The sequence below is a fragment of the Suncus etruscus genome, chromosome 4, assembly GCF_024139225.1.
Source record: "Suncus etruscus isolate mSunEtr1 chromosome 4, mSunEtr1.pri.cur, whole genome shotgun sequence".
In the NCBI taxonomy this organism is placed as follows: Eukaryota; Metazoa; Chordata; class Mammalia; order Eulipotyphla; family Soricidae; genus Suncus; species Suncus etruscus.
The window spans coordinates 48997392-49015144 of NC_064851.1; the positions used below are offsets into that span (position 1 = coordinate 48997392).

Sequence of the window (17753 nt, forward strand, 5' to 3'; positions counted from 1 at the left end):
TGTCAATTTCTCTGGAATTCTTCTTATACCATGGATGCTTCCTTCCCTTTCCCCCATCTTTCTATTTTCTTAAAAAAAAAATCTATTTTGAATTCAGAAAGAAAGAAGGAATAAAAGAAAAGGAATAAAGAAAGAAAGGAGGGGAAAGCATTTAGAGAAACTGAACATCATAATATTAAATAAATATTGGGTAAAGTGAAAATCAAAGAATAAATGAAAAGGTTCATCAACAACAATGATGGAAAATTATTCAAAATAATGATAAAAGTAAAAGAAACCTTTCTCATAGCCTGCAGAAAGTTGTTCCCTTATTCCCTAAGTCAAATCTTTTTTTTTTTTTTTTTTTTTTTTTTTTTTTTTGGTTTTTGGGCCACACCCGGCGATGCTCAGGGGTTATTTCTGGCTGTCTGCTCAGAAATAGCTCCTGGCAGGCACGGGGGACCATATGGGACACCGGGATTTGAACCAACCACCTTTGGTCCTGGATCGGCTGCTTGCAAGGCAAACACCGCTGTGCTATCTCTCCGGGCCCCCTAAGTCAAATCTTGTCAATGCTCTTGACTAACAAATCTTTGACTGGGGGAAATGGGATATCACAGTGGCTTAGATGAACCAGAACACACAAAAATATGACCAGGGTTCACCTTCTCTAACACAGAGAGCAAGAGAAACAGTCAAACAAGATTGGGACTCTTCTAGAAAGCCAGAAGCAGTACAGGAGTTTCAAGGCAATCAATAAGGTCCAATTCACTTATATTATGTTCGAAGCAGGCTGTAAAGTAGGGTAAAGATTTCAAGGAACCCACACTCAGGAGCTGAGCAGTCAATTCAAACCCTATTGTACCCATTTACTAGCTGGCTGTATGGGCTTCCATTTTCTTCTTTCCGTGAAAGGAATAATATAGTTCCCAATTCAGAGGGTTGCTAGGAAAGGCAAAGATAAATTACTTAAATTAGATCTGTAATGGTCATCTCTAGAGTGTCCCTCATAGGTAACAAACAACAATAGATCTTTGTCTATTGCTAATCTACAAAATTAGCTAATGTCTCTAATATCCCCCTGTTTTTTTGTTTTGTTTTGTTTTTGCTTTTTAGGACACACCTGATGATGCTCAGGGTTTACTCCAGACATTGCTCCTGGCTTGGGACCATATGGGATGCTGGGAGATCAAACCGCAGATTGTCCTAGGTTAGTGCGTGCAAGGCAAATGCCCTACTGCTTGTGCCGCCACTCTGGCCCCTCCCCCTAATCTGTGAAGGAAAGGGATTTTCTTTGATTAGCAGACTACAGAGTCATATTTAGTAAGTATTCAATAGTGATATATATTTGCACTTAGTTAAAGCACCTACTTCTGATATCTGTAAATTTGTTATTAACTATAAAGTCATGTTTTGCAAATTGTAAAAACTTCAAAACTTATTCTTGAAAAACACATTAAGAGTAATGATTTCTATTCAAAAGAATATGTACATTTCCCTCTAATGTAATAGTGGTAGACATGTCTTACATTTCATCCTAAAGCCAATCGATGGAAACAGATTTATCAGAAAAGACTCTTAAAACTTACCTCAAACAAAAACATGGATTTTCTTTACTGTGCAGACATTTACACAATATAATAATTTCTAGTTCCTTGATATCTTTTTTCTCTATTTTTATCTCCCATTACTGAAATCAGGATAGACTGTACATTCAATGTTTGTCTATCCTTAGAATTTTGTGTGTATATTTGTGCATGTACTTCCATGTGAAGGTGTGTGTATGAGATGTTAATAAATTGGTGATACATTCACAGAGGGAGGAAGTTAGACAGAGTGGTCATGGAATCAGACTCCATGTTCAACTCAACTCTCATTATCCACATATATGATTAGATTTTTCTATTCCAGAGAGAGCCTTAAAATGGGAACTGAATAACGAATTGCATCACATTTCATAGAAGCAATGGTCAACTAATTCTCATATTATAGAATAGAAGAATATTTATTCTATAATATAAGAATTCTTTGAAGCCATTTTAATATAAAATTTTAGTTTGAAGCTGAATATTAAAGACTAAGTTTATATAGCTCCAATCCTACAGGTGGTTTAAAGCCAAGATTTATTACTTTGCTTCAGCTCAGGTGCCAAAACTAGAAATTTAAGGATACCATTCAAACCCTTCATTTAATTTCCTAGGTGTTGTGGCAGCTACTGAAGTGCTCAGTGCTTTTATTTTTTATATGTAAAAGGGTATGAAATATCCCTAAAGATGTCTAATGAGATTGCTTCGGCTCCAAAGTAACATATTTCCTCTTTACCACACACGAAGGTACAATCCATAACTGCCCCTTCCCCCAAATTAATGTTAACCTGTTAAAGAAATCAGTGACTTGCCTGAAAGCTAATAACAGTGTCATTGCATTAAATTCAATTCCATTTTTCTTCCATCATTGCAAGAAACAATTTTATTTGAAAAAGATGGTTGTTAACAAAAGATCCATAGTCTAAAGAACTAAGAAGAAATGTTACTATATTTAGGACAACAGTCTCTGACTGTCACCATGCCCCAGAATTACTCTACCCTGTCCAATATGAGAAACAGAAGCCACCAACACAGGACTCCCTAATTCTTCCATTAGTAAATCTAACAATCTACCTCCACCAACCCCATGTCTGTCTTCTCTGCTCTGGAGGTAGAGACCAGACCCTTGCTCCAAACCTCCATCTTTCTGGCCATAACAATGCATATGGCAGCTGCAATCATCCTGTCATTCCCATCATTTCTTTTTACTAAGATCATTCTCATCAGCATACAAGTATTCCCTGGTGTGATTGTCCTTGAAACATCCTCACTTGACTTCACCTCCTTCTTCAACATCATCCCTAGTTCTCCACTCTCCTCCACATAGAAGTCTTTGAAGAGCTTCCTGTGCTTGACAACTCTTTCACCGTCCATTCTTTCCTTAACTCAACTCTCCAACTGAGCTTTTCCTCCTACCACTGTAACACCATCAGAGTTTCCCCACTCACTTTTTCAGACTAATGTTTTTAAATACTACATCGCAGTCTTTGTACTACCTGTCTTATCTTTCTACGTTTTTTTCCATGATGGGCGACTCCAGTCACATGTCTTTAAGCCCTATATATTTTTGTTTTTGTTTTTAAAGCAGGAAGATTTCGCAATCTATGTTCAGGGAGTCAGGGGCAATTCCTAGTGATACTCATTCAACTGGACATGCAATTTGGTGCTAGAGTTTGATGATGCAAAGCCAATGCCACACTGGATTTTGTAGGGTACCATGTGGTACCAGGATTCTAACTTGGGTCATGGGCCCTGAAATATCCCCCTAGCCCTTAAATACCACGCTTAATCTAAAGAATTTCTAAATGTATATATCCAGTCATAAGATGCTTATTTTATAATATAAAATAAATTTAGATTTATTTATAAATTCTAGTTACATTCCACATTACAAACTCAAAATTAAGATTGGATTTTCCCTACAGCTTTATTACTTCCCCACTGTTTTTTGATGCTCAGAGGCTACCCCCAGGTCTGTGCTCTGGTGCCATCACCCTATATGTGGTACTTGGGATCAAATGTGAGTCTCCTATATGCAAAGCAGGCAGCACATTGATCTGTCTTCCTCACTGATTTTCTTCCCTCCTCAACTTTTTATTTTATTTTAGTAAAAAAAGTAGTGCCAATATTCAGTTCAGGCTCCAAATCTTGAAGTTGCCTCTGACTTCTATTTCTCCTATTCCAAAATGTGATCAGTGTATGTTGAAATAGTCATTCACTGCCACCACTCCAGTCCAAATGACCATATTTCACACATAGATTTTTCTATTACCTTTCAAACTTGCATGTATGCTGGCTTCTGCTGGTATCTGGTCCTGTCTCAGTCCAAACTATCAGGCATCTGAGCTGAGTAATACAATGGGTATAGTGCTTGTCTTGCATACAGTGGACCTAGTTTAATTCCTGGCATCCCAGACGTTACAGAGCCAGGAGTAAGCCCTGAGCACCAGTGGATTTGGTGACTACTATAGCTTCAAAGAATGCATTGTTGATGTGAGTGATGGCCAAATCTGAAAAGATTCCATGAGTTAAAAGAGCATAAACTCTAGTGGCTCCAGCTGAGAGAACTTTGTCAGCTGCATGACAGATTGTGCCACAAGTGTCAGTTATGTCATCCACCAGGATAGCAACCTTGTCTTTCACATCACCTACTAGCACCATATGGTCTACTTCATTTGCCTTCTTCCGTTCTTTGTGAATCAAGGCAAAATCCACATTTAACCAATCAGCAACGGAGGTCACTCTTTATTAGCTCCACCAGCATCCGGTGAAACAATGGTACAGTTTCTCCATTCAGAAATGTTCTCTCCTATTCACTTGAGGATTGCTGGTTCTGCCTACAGATTGTCTACTGGAATATCAAAAAAGCCCTGAAACTGGGAAGCATATAGATCCATGGTAATAATATGATCTGCACTAGCTACAAAGAGAATATTTGCAACAAGCTTGGCTGAGATTGGAACTCGGCTTTTATCATTCTTATCCTTTTGCGCATAAGGGAAATATGGGGTGACCACAGTGACTCAGCTGGCTAAAGTGATCTTGCAGGCATTAGTCATGATCTAAAACTCCATGAGATTGTCCTTGATTTTACCACAATCACTCTGTAAATAGACATCTTCTAACCTAACACTGTCACCAATTTCCACACAGGTCTCTTGGTTACTGAATTTCTTAGTCACCACCTTGCTGAGCTCCAGGGCCACACAGTAGGCGATTTTCCTGGTGGATAAGTCCTGGTGGAAGCTGCCTCTGAAGATCTTGATGTTCGGCATCTTGGGGCAGGCCTCTCAGCTTCCCTATGACTGTTGCTGCTGAACCCCAAACCGCAATGGGTCCCTAGACTAAGTACTAGCCACTGAGCATTACTAAAATTTAGAATTATACTGTATCCCCAGTGCTAAGTTTTTCTGGCACAGTTTACTGTTTATTATATATTTGTGAATATAAATAACATGGCAGTTAAAAGAGTCAGGAGGAAAATAATTCAGAAATACAATCCAGAAATACAATAAAGAGCAATCTTTCCCTAAATTTGTTCTTTCTTACAGCTAAGATCTCACAAAAACGTGATACCAGTAACTGAAGGGAAATATTTTTGTTTTTGTTCTTTTTGGAAAGGGCACACCCAGTGATGCTCAGCTATTATTCCTGGATTTAGCACTTCCCAAGTGGGACTCAGGGGCAATATGTGTTGTCAGAGATCTAATTCAGATTGGCTGCACGGAAGGCAAGCTCCTTGACTATTGTAATATTGCTCTAGACCAGGGGTCCTCAAACTTTTTAAACAGGGGGCCAGTTCACTCTCCTTCAGACTGTTGGAGGGCCAGATTATAGTAAAAACAAAAATTATGAACAAATTTCTATGCACACTGCATATATCTTATTTAGAAGTGAAGAAACAAAATGGGAATAAATACAATATGTGGCCCGCGGGCCATAGTTTGAAGACCCCTGCCTAGACCCATAATAAATATATTCTTATAAAAAGATGAGACAGTAACTTGGAAAAAAATTACAGACTGGATCATAAATATTTTTTAAACTCATGATATAACTGAATCTTTTCCTCTTTGAAGAGAAAAAAAGCATTCAGGAGTTACAATAATTATGGTAATAACAAGATAAGACAGAGAGAGAGAGTCCTATTAAATGAGTTCTGAATATCATTTCCATAAAATCTTGGTATCAAATACTCACTGGTATTCTATGTCTGGCATCCAACTTAACTGGGAGATTAAGAATTTAGGATAGTAAATGATGTACTCATTCATTGACTGATCTGATGCACCTCTTCTAGATGTCAGGAGATGAATGTATGATTAAGAGACAACATATGGTAAGTTCCTTAGACTAGAAGCTGGGGAGGGACATTACAATGGGTAGAGCATGATATAAAATATAAAAACCTACAGGACATGGGATGGAAAAAGAGGTGTCTGGAATGAAATCAATGATGGACAACCAAGGAAGAAAGTTTTGAAGTAGATTTTCCAAGGATGAGTAGAAGCTTTCCTGGTCACAAAGAAGTGGAGACCAGAGAGGGCAAGCTAGGCAAAAGGCATGGGATGTAGCTTGATAACAGAGGCACCCAAAACCCCAAATGGAGTAATTTGGATTGAGATGCAATCCAGTTCTCTGGTCATGTTGAGACTTGAGGGAAGGCATACACAGAAGGGCCTTGTAAATTATGCTGGGCTGATAAGTAGTCAATTCTAATAATTCTACTTTTCAGGCAGGTTAAAAAAATTAGATTTGCACTTTAGGAGGATGATTCTAAGTGTAGTTCAGTACATGGATGTAAGGGGAACAGGGCCAGAGGCAATGGAGCTCAAGCCAATGAGATGATAGGGTAATTAACTAGAAAGCACCTATACAAGAGAGAGGAGAGGACCAATATCTGAGATGCTGTAGTGAATAAACAGGTAATTTGTCCTGGTGAAACAAACAAGATGTCAGCAAGAGTCTGGACTGACATGGAGGTTGGATCTCAAGTTGATGACTGGATGATAGCCAGCAATCAAGACAACAGAAGGGGTAAGAGATAAAAAAAAAATATTGAGAGCCACTAAAAAGACAGCTATGTGTTTCTACCCACAGATGTGGGACAAAGGTGGCCTCTGTTATACAAGACAGCTCTCTGGAAGCTTTTAGAACTGACCTGAGAGGGAGTAGCTTTAAATTCCTGAGTTTTCAGGAGAGATCTGTAATCAAAGGTCTGGATACTGCTTCTCTGTTACTATGTCTCCTGAAGTTACACCAAAAAGGTGATACTCAACAAAGCAGAGATGGCACCGTCAACTCCACTGATGACAAAAATACCACAAAAATTGATATCTCCAAACCCTCCAGATAACACAATAAGCTTATTGGCACATAAATGGTTTTGAGGGGATAAACATGAAATCTCTGAAGATTTCAATATTCTTCATGTTCGTTTTTCTTAAGAATTACTACTTACCATAAAGGCTGGGCTAGATGGCATTCCCACCAGCAGTGAAAAAGAGTTCCTTTCTCTCCTCATCCTCACCAGCACTGATAGTTCTTGTTCTTTGTGATGTGTGCCAGTCTCTGTGGTGTGAGATAGTACCTCATTGTTGTTTTGGTTTGCATCTCCCTGATGATTAGTGATGTGAAACATTTTTTCATGTTTCTTTTGGTCATTTGTATTTCTTCTTTGAGGAAGTGTCTGTTCATTTCTTCTCCCCATTTTTTGATGGGGTTAGATGCTTTTTTGTTGTTAAGTTCTGTCAGTACCTTGTATATTTTCAATATTAGCCCCTTAACTGATGGGTATTGGGTGAATAGTTTCTCCCAATATTTTGTATCCTAAGCACTATTTCCTTTGAGGTTCAGAAGCTTCTCAGCTTAATATATTCCCATCTGTTTAATCTCTGTTTCCACTTATTTAAATAGTGCTGTTTCCTCCTTGAAGATGCCTTTAGTTTCAATGCCATGGAGTGTTTTACCTACATGTTGTTCTATATACCTTACAGTTTCAGGCCTGATTTCTATGTCTTTAATCCATTTGTATTTGACTTTTGTGCTTGGTGTTAGAAAGGGGTCTGAGTTCGCCTTTTTACAAATGGCTAACCAGTTGTGCCAACACCATTTGTTGAAGAGGCTTTCCTTGCTCCATTTTGGATTTCTTGCCCCCTTATCAAAAATTAATTGATTGTATGTCTGGGGAATATTCTCTGAATACTCAAGTATTTTCCTCTGATCTGAGTAGATGTCTTTATTCCAATACCATGCTGTTTTAATAACCATTGTTTTGTAATAGCCTTTACAAAGTCCAGCCTTTATGGAAAAGAATTTGGAGATTCCTCAAAAAAAAAACAAAAAAAAAAACAACCTGGAAATTGAGCTCCCATATGAGCCAGATATACCATTCCTAGGGATATACCCTAAGAACAAAAACTACAATTCAAAAAATCCCTTCCTCACACCTATATTCATTGCAGTGCTATTTACAATAGGCAGACTCTGGAAACAACCAAGATTCTCTTCAACAAATGAATGGCTAAAGAAACTGTGGTACATATACACAATGGTATATTATGCAGGAGAGATGAAGTTATAAAATTTTCCTATACATGAAATACAGAATCTACTATGCTGAGTGAAATAAGTCAGATGGAGAGAGATAGACACAGAATAGTCTCACTCATCTATGAGTTTTGTTTTTGTTTGTTTGCTTTTGTTTTTCGGTCACACCCGGCAGTGCTCAGGGGTTACTCCTGGCTCTATGCTCAGAAATCGCTCCTGACAGGCTCAGGGGGACCATATGGGATACCAGGATTCAAACCACCGTCCTTCTGCTTGCAAAGCAAACACCTTACCTCCATGCTATCTCTCCAGCCCCATCTATGGGTTTTAAGAAAAATAAAGACATTATTGTAATAATGCCCAGAGACAATAGAGATGAGGGCCAGAAGGACTGGCTTACAATATGAAGCTTACCACGAAGAGTGGTGAGTGCAGTTAGGGAAATAAATACACTAACAACTATCATGACAGTCTTAATGAGTAAGAGAAGTAGAATGCCTGTCTCTAATACAGGGGGCGGAGGGGACTGATTAAGGGGGACATTGGTGGTAAGAATGTTGCTCTGGTGAAGGAGGGTATTGTTTATGACTGAAACCCAACTACAATCATACTTGTAATCATGGTGTTTAAATAAAGGTGTTATATAAGAATTATTACTTTCATAAGACAAAATTTGAGTTGTGGTAGAAAAATATTTTAACTATATTCATTTGGAGCATATAAATTATGTTTTAATCTTCTAAAATATCTGGATCAGGACCAGAGAAATGGTGTTTGGTATTTAATTGACTCTATTTAGAATCCCATCACCACATAGTCCCCTGAGCACTGGAGGAGAAACCTTGAGTACCCCAAACATCTTCCCAGTAAAATATCACTGAAAAATCCATTTCAATATGTATTCACTAGTCTCCTTTCAGTGCATATTACAAGTAAAGTGTACCAATAAAGCCTGTGGAGGGTCATAAATGTTACTGAAAGTAATACTGGCTCAGGGGATTTCTGGTTTCAAGGAAGATTAAATAAATCTACTTAACCCTTTTTTTTCTAAAAAATGTAAATCTACATAATTGACAGAAAGCATGGACCAGCTATTATAAAACTCTGAAAACTAGTAGGAGGGGTGTTATAGATGAAGGGCAGAGTTCATGGTGTAGTGAAATTTCAGTTTTCCCTCCAGTAGTTCCTTGACTAAACTCAGATCAGCTTAAAATCCATCTTTTAAATTGAATGGAGTAGAATGGAAAGAATAAATAATATAAAGCCCAATGTAGGGGAGAGCCCTCCATTTCCTTCGTCTGCTTTGCTCACATACCAGTCCCAAGTAACCTGGAGTGGCTGTGTAAACATATACTAAGATAGTTCGGTGAAAAGCACCTAGACTGAGGGAGGGAATCTTTGTTTACATTTGGAGAAGCCATGGGCCCTAAAAGATGAGGCAAATATCATGTGTTTTCCTCTATGAAAGCCTCTGTTGCTTAGCCTTGGATAAATAGTAGATTGAATACTATTGAAGTCCCAGCCTTTGGGTCATAAGATGGAAAGAAAAAAGAGGCCCAGGGAATCAAGAAGTACTGGAACACTGAAGAAAAGAAAGGGCTCTAAACCTTGCTTATAAACTCCATATGCCTGTGGGAGTCTGAGGACTTTAGAATTACAATAGGAAAAAGACTCTTTCCCAGCAATAAGGCTGCTTTCAGGGTGGTACAGAAAAGGAGAAAAGAACAAAAGAGCACGCCAAAGACTTTTCCAATAGAGTAGATACAACAGAGTAGATATGAACACTAATCTATAGAAGAACAGTCAGAATTTCTAGCATAATCCTAACTACATCAATTACTAATTTAAAGAAAAAAAAAAAAACAAACAGGGACCACAAGAGTATAGCAGGTAGGGCACTTGCCTTAGAGGGCTGACTTGAATTCAATCTCTGGTACCACCCTGAGCCCATCAGAAGTGATCCCTGAGTGCAGAGTCAAGAGTAAGTCTTCAGTACTGCAGAGTAGCTTGCATGTAACCCAGTATGGCCCAAACCAAAAACAACCATATCTAGGTGTTAGGAAGATAACTCAAAAGGCACAGTCTTCCAAAACACAAGGAACCAAATTTAACTCTTGACTGTACACCCCATCTCCTATACTGCAGGGTGTGGCCTGAATGATCCCCAGAGCTAAAGAGACAAATGTCCAACTAACTACAGGCATTGAAACTCTAGGCCAAGTGTTGCCAGGAGTAAGTCCTCAATTACTCTTGAATTCAGTTAGGAATTTCTCCAATCAAATCAACATTCCTCATAGTTTTAAACAAAAGTCAAAAATTTACAATAAAAATTACCTAGCATATGAAGAATCAAGAACCAAACCAAACATGTTTGAGACTTAGGAAGACATCACTGGAAGAGAGTGATATAAGAGATGCTGACATGATCTGACACAGATTTTAAAGTGGGTATACATATATATGTATACACACACACACACACACACACACACACACACACACACACACACAAATACTGAAAATTGACCAGGATACAGAGAAACAAAACCCTTATTCATTGCTAATATCAATATGTAAAACTACTCTGAAAAATTTACAAAAAGTTTTTTTTACAAAAAATTTGCAAAGTTTCTTATAATTTAGAAATTCATTTATATATGACCCATAGTTTCTTCTTGGGAATATAAAAATGTATGTTAAACCCAAAGTCCATACATGTTTGGTTATAGGAATTCTATGCATGCCTTAAATTATGAGGCAATTGCATTTTCTTGGAAACAATCCGTGCACATATGTACACTAGCAGGGTGAAAATTATATGCAAATAATCTTAGGATGTCTTTGCATCCATCCAGTTATGTACATGGCCAACACACATGCACCCACATTCATACACTCTCCCTGGTGCTGCAATACTACAGGTCTGATCTCAAAAACTCCTACTCTGACACTGATTGATGCACGGTTGAGATGGGAGAAAGATTAAAAGAAATTGTAATCAAATAATAGCAGAAGAATACAGAAGAGCCCACCAAAATATCAATCAAGTGATCATGGAGCTTGAATTCATTTCATGTGATAGATACATGGTACAGCCAGTAAGAAATGCCATGGTACTTTATTACCTCCCTTATACCCACTCCCAGTCCTTTCCCCTCTGTCCCTCTTCTGCATCACATAGATACCAATTTATATCAATTGCATAGATGTAAATTTAACTTAAGAAAAATAACAAGTTCCAATAAACTTTAAATAAGTATAAACTTTGCTGTTGTCTAGTGAAAATGGAAATAAATAAAGCAATATTGCATCAAAAACTGGAATCTTATTGCATTTCTTTTTTTGTTTTTGTTTTTGTTTTTGTTTTTCCGGCTACACTCATTTGATGCGCAGGGGTTACTCCTGGCTAAGCCCTCAGAAATTGCCCCTGGCTTGGGGGGACCATATGGGATGCCGGAGGATTGAACCGTGGTCCTTTCTTGGCTAGCACTTGCAAGCCAGACACCTTACCTCTAGTGCCACCTCACCGGCCCCTCATTGCATTTCTGTACTTTTTTGTTTTTAGTTTGAAGATTTAATGCCTCAAACAAATTTATTATAAGCAGCTTGTTAAATCACTGTTAGTTGACAAACTAGAAAAAATATTTTGCCCTAGAATTAAAATATATAATGAATGAAACAGAATACAGATCTTAGAAATGAACCCATATATATATTGTCAATTTAATTATTATAACAAGAAAGAATCTACAATATGGAAGTGAAATCTGTTTGATAATTACTTCTGGTAAAAATGGGAAACTACAAGCATACATAAATGTGAATTACTATTTAAATCCACAAACAAACAAACAAAAACTATCTGAAACTATCTTCAGTCCTGAGTGCTTCTCAAAAGCCTCATTGCATTTCTTAGCAAGGTTTTGTACCCTTAACTTTAGTAACAAGGAAATGGAAACCAAATCAAAAATAAAGAGAACAAAGTCAGACTTCCTTTACTGGAAAAAAAAAAAAAGAGAGGTCTATTTTGGTAGAAAAAATGTTGTATCCTCTTTCATCAATCACTAGATTCTCACTCTCCTGTTTCCAGTGATGTACAGATGAAGGAAGATAGCAGCCACTGTTAAAAAGACACAGAACCAGGGTGAGCTAGGACAGGTACAACTGAATTGATGCAAAGTCTTATTGCAGTAAGGCAATAACTAACTTCTATAAATAACTAACTTCTTAGTGAAGTTTTTAGGGAAGAGTCCTTAGCGAAGGGTTCAAGTGTTGATGGGCAAAGGCTATAGACATCCTCCAAACCCTATAGTGATATTCCCCCAGTTGGAATCTCAGGCATCCATTTATTCTGCTCACTCATCAATACTTTTCGACTATTACTTCTGAACTTACGGAGATTCTTCTATAAAGAGGAATTCCCTTTCTCAGCAACTTTGACTGTGATAAGAAAGATGACAGAAAGATTTTTGATGCTTTTTTATGTACATGTTTTAAAAATAATGAGTTAAATATCTGGCATCTTTAAAAACATGACCAATTATGCAAGTTTATGTCATCTATAAACATAAGAATTTTAAAACATTCTATATCTCTTAAACCATGGTAGTTATTATCTTATGAAGGACCAGACTTTGCCAGGGTGAGACTCTTCAATATGATTCCTGAGTTCCTTGGCTGTCCTCTATAGTTTTTGATCGTTTCTTTGCTTTTTGGTGGATAAAAAAAATTGCCAGTCAAGTTGCACATTTCCTGCCCTAAATTTGAAAACAATCACTTGTGTGTCTACATCCTAAAAGTGAGAAGTGGTTTTTAGAAACCATCAATTGTGTACTAGGAATTCTTATTGTTATGAAATCAGTTTTCAAATTCACACATGGACTATAGGGTGAGTTCATTATAGTAACACTCACAACTTAAATTCGTGAATAAAAAGTTTTACTTAATCAATTTTACATGTGAATTTTCTTATCCACATCCTTTAAATCTTGGTTTTCAAGAACCCAACATTATAACTCATTTGCTTTATCTCATAATTGACAATAACCTCAAAAACAGTATCATTATGATCGTATATTGCACACAGGCAAAATAATAGTAGAAATACACATCAAATCCCTATACTTGAAAGTTACTTGGAATAATTATTTTGTATTTATTCCGCTGACTGGTAATAGTTAAGTTTGTTTAATTTTGCTTTAAATTTTTAGGAATAGCTTTTAAAAAATAGCCTCAACTTTATGTAACTATTTCACTGATTTTAAAACTAAATCTATAAAATAATGTTATTCCAGGGTCAGAAGAGAGCTCTTCTTGCATGCAGCTAACTGTGATTCATCATATGGTTCCCTGAGCTTTACCAGAAGTGATCCCTAGGCACCAAACCAGGAGTAAATCCTGAGCACTGCTAAGTATGGCCAAAAGAAAATTTTTTTAAGAAAAATAAGAATGTCGGGGCGAGATAGTACAGCTATAGGGCATTTGCCTTGCACATGGCCAACCCAGGACAGACCTGGGTTCAGTTCCTGGCATCCCATATGGTCACCTGAGCCTGCCAGGAGTGATTTCTGAGCACTGAGCATACAGCCAGGAGTAACATCTGAGTGCCGCCAGGTGTGGCCCAAAAACAAACAAACAAAAAAATTATTTCTATCCCTATCCATATCAATCTGCTCCTTTCTACTATAGGTAAACATTTTAAAATATACATCATTAACATTTTTATTTTTTGTCAGAAACTAATGGAATTAATAGTTAACATACTATAAATACTTTCTCCACCTTGAGCTTTCCACATGATATAAATTCTGAAGATTACCATGTGTCATCAAAGACTAAATTTCTTTTCCAGTTACCTATTGCTTCAATGTGAAATTGTAACTTGATCTCCTTAATAGAATCAGCATAAACTGATGGACATTTGAGTTGTTTTCATTCCTTTGCTTTGACAAAAAAAAGAAGAAAAGAAAAGAAAAATAAAATATATATATATTCAAGTTTTTGCCCGTGTATCTTTAGGATAATTTCCTTAGAAGTTGTGCTCTTTAATCAAAGACCCACATAGCTTTGCTAGATATTAAATGTTTCCCTCCATGGAGATTAAACTATTCTGAAAACCACAACACAGACTTCCTGTTTCCTTGCAGTTCTGCCAGCAGTAAGTGTATCGTCAAACTCCTGGATCTTTGCCAATCTGTAGGTAAGATGTTATCTTTCTATTCATTTGCATTTCTTCTACGCAGAGAATTGAGCATCTCATCATAGACTTGAAATACTTGTATTTCTTTTCTATAAAACATTTATATCTATAGTTCAATTTTTCTATTTGCTTATGATTATTTTCCCCATTGCCTTTGTTTTTAGAACCTTGCTTTTTGTGTATTAAATTGAGGTATTTTTCCCTAATAAATCATCTACTTCGGTACTTATTTATTTGCTTGTTTTTTGTTTAGGTTTTGGGGCCACATCTGACTTGCTTGGGGCTCACTTCTGGCAATAGTTGGGGAACTATGTGTGCCAGGGATTGAACTAGAGTGTGCTGCATTCAAGGAAAGTAATTTTTTTGGCTTTGTGTTTGGCCCATACCCAGAAGTATTCAGGGCTTACTTCTAGTTCCGTGCTCAGGGATCACTGCTGGTGGGCTCAAGGGACCATTATGTGGTACCAGCGTCAAACCCAAGTCATTCATGCACAAGGCAAACACCCTATCCTCTGTACTATCTCATCAGTTGCAATAAAGAAAGCACCTTAACCTCCTTACAGTCTTTCTGGCCATGCCCTTTATTTATTTATTTTGTTTTCTTCTATTACTTTTCTATGACACAATCAACACAATTTAAATTATTTTCATCTTTTCTCCCCTAGTTCTCAGGAGAATGCACAAAATATCCAGTTCATATGATGGAAATAACTCACTTCCCATTGTGAAATGCATGTAGTTCATATGCACTACATTAAACTGTTATGCATGCAGACATTCTAACAATGCTTTTTAACATGAATTTTATATGAATCCATGAATCCAAAGCAGAGTGACCTGTACAAATATGTCCTTGTGTTTTTCTATTAGGGAACTGCCTCTCCTCCCCCACTGTGTCATTTGCAATCATGAAGTCAAACCATCTATGAGCCACTAAGGGCCTCTAATGCTGAGAGAGTTGGAAAAATGCATTTTGTTCCTTCCCTTTTCAGGGAATGAGCTCCAAAGAAAATCTAGATGTGAAGGGGTGATAGATTCTACTAGAGTTAGTCAGCATCTGCCAGGGAAGTAACGGCAACTCACACAACACTTTGTGGGTTTATGGGAGAGAGAAGAATTTTGTTATTAAAAACAGCTGCAGGCAGCTGCTGCTGAGGGAAAGTCTGCTGGTGTCTGGCTTCATGAGCCTGGTTTCTTCTGTAGGGTGCATCCAATCTAGAAATGGGAATGGGAAATGGTTTCTTACTTCACTTTCCAGAGATATATAATATTTACACCCAGAACATTTCTTCATCAAGTTTTTTGGAAGAATGACATCTACAACTGCTTCCTGGCATATAATTAGACCATGGCCTTCTCTGGATCTCAAAATAGGCTACAGAGGAAATGTGGTTCTGTTGTAGAGAGTTTGCCTAATAATTGTGAGATCTTGGGGTCAATGTCAGCACCATGAAAAATAAAATAAAGGGCACAAAAATTTTTTGAGTTTTCATGTTGAAAAATACAGACCAACAAAGAGGGCCTTCCTAAATTATAGAAGAGGACAAAGAAGGGGGAGGAAATCAAGAAGGGAAGAAAAGATGGACAGAAAAAAATAGAGGCAGAAGCTAGGGACCTCTGGTACATCATAGGCATGGAGGTGGGGTGTATCTGAATATCTAAACCACAGAAACAATAGAACTGAAGAATAAGATCCAAACACAACCAAATTTAAAACAGTTTTAAATCAGGCTGGTGGGTGGAAGGAATCTGAGGAACTGGTGGAAAGAAGTTGATACTAGTAGTAGGATAGATTCTAAAATATTATGTGCCTGAAATTCTATTACAATTTTGTAGATCAAGTACCTTAATTAAAAACTTTTAAACTAAAATTAAAAATCAATAATATTCAGATGTTTGATACAACTCTAAGAACATAAAGAGCCAGTTCTTGCTGGTTTCAATTACAGTTTTCATATTTTCTCTACAGAAGAACTGTAAAAGCACATAGCTATAATATATGTATATATAATATAATCAGTATGCTTACTTTCTTAGGGGGGATAGAGCCACACTCAGTCGTGCTCCTGGCACTGTTTTCAGGGGTCATTGCTGGTGGTGCTAAGAGGACAAACAGGAGTCAGCCATGTACAAGACAAGCACCTACCTGCTGTACTAGCTCTCTGATCTATAATCAGTATGTTTAGTTTCTTAACAAGCAATCAGGTTATATCTAGCATAGGATTCCTCATATTGCACTTTTAATAAATGCTCAATAACTTAAATCTTCCTAAAGTCTATTTTATCCCGTATTTCTAAAATTGCTTTTTTTGGTTTTAGTTTTTAAACACTCTGACACAACTATTTTTGTTAGTAGCTTTATTCCTGGCATCAAACATGATGACCAGCACATAATATATTTATCAGACATATATATTAACTTAAGAAATGGAAAATCTGGGGCCGGCGAGGTGGCGCTAGTGGTAAGGTGTCTGCCTTGCAAGCACTAGCCAAGGAAGGACAGCGGTTCGATTCCCCGGCGTCCCATATGGTCCCCCCAAGCCAGGGGCAATTTCTGAGCACTTAGCCAGGAGTAAACCCTGAGCATCAAACGGGTGTGGCCCGTAAAACCAAAAAAAAAAAAAAAGAAATGAAAAATCTGAGATAAATAGTTATCCATATTCTATAAGATGAAGTTCTCAAACCATACACAAAACACCATAAAACTAATAGTAGAAAAAAAGGCATATATGACCTTGAACACAATAATATATTCTTAGTTATGGCATGCACAAGCAAAGGAAAACAATAACAACAATAAACTGGATTTTATATAAAAAAAAATAACCCAAGTTCCAAATCAAGTGACATGACAACTCTCAGAATAAGAAAAACAAGCATCTCTCCAAAGTATTCGCCTCTAGCCTCTTACACAAATATTTTCTGCATCAGTTTCATCACTTGTTTCCATCTTTTGTTACCATCTCTGATACTTAGTTTCTATCTTTTCTTTATTCTTTTCTGTATCTAAAGAATGCAAGTTATATTTTTATTTTTACAAATGGGGTTCTCGTGTTTTGTTATCATTTTAGTTATTTTTTTTTTGTATCAGGAATAGAACCAGGGCCTCACATAGGAAGAATATATACTCTATCACAAAAATAAACAAAAGCACATCCTTTATTTTTATTTAAACACCACTAGGGACTTTCTTGATGTTTAAAGAATCTGAGTACCACAGTGTCTTTACTCCAGGTCCCTTGCTTCAGTAAACTTATCAAAGGCTTAGAAACAGTTAAGCCCAGAGTAGCCTCTGATCCCAGAAAAATCTAAGGATCTCACTGGGATAAAGATGAATATTTGTCTCTATTCTTCCCCTCTTTGGCCTCTGCTAAATGTCACATCTGGCTAAAGACCAATCAGTTCAGGAAAAGATCACTCCACAGCTCCAGCCCTGAAAA

General features: G+C 37.1%; 1 protein-coding gene and 1 pseudogene across 1 annotated transcript in view; both read right to left on the reverse strand.

The window, feature by feature from the left end:
• AOPEP (aminopeptidase O (putative)) overlaps positions 1-17753 on the reverse strand; it is a 363790-nt gene that overhangs the window by 217413 nt on the left and 128624 nt on the right. The window lies entirely within an intron of this gene.
• Positions 2952-4840, reverse strand: LOC126006144 (ribose-phosphate pyrophosphokinase 1-like; annotated as a pseudogene).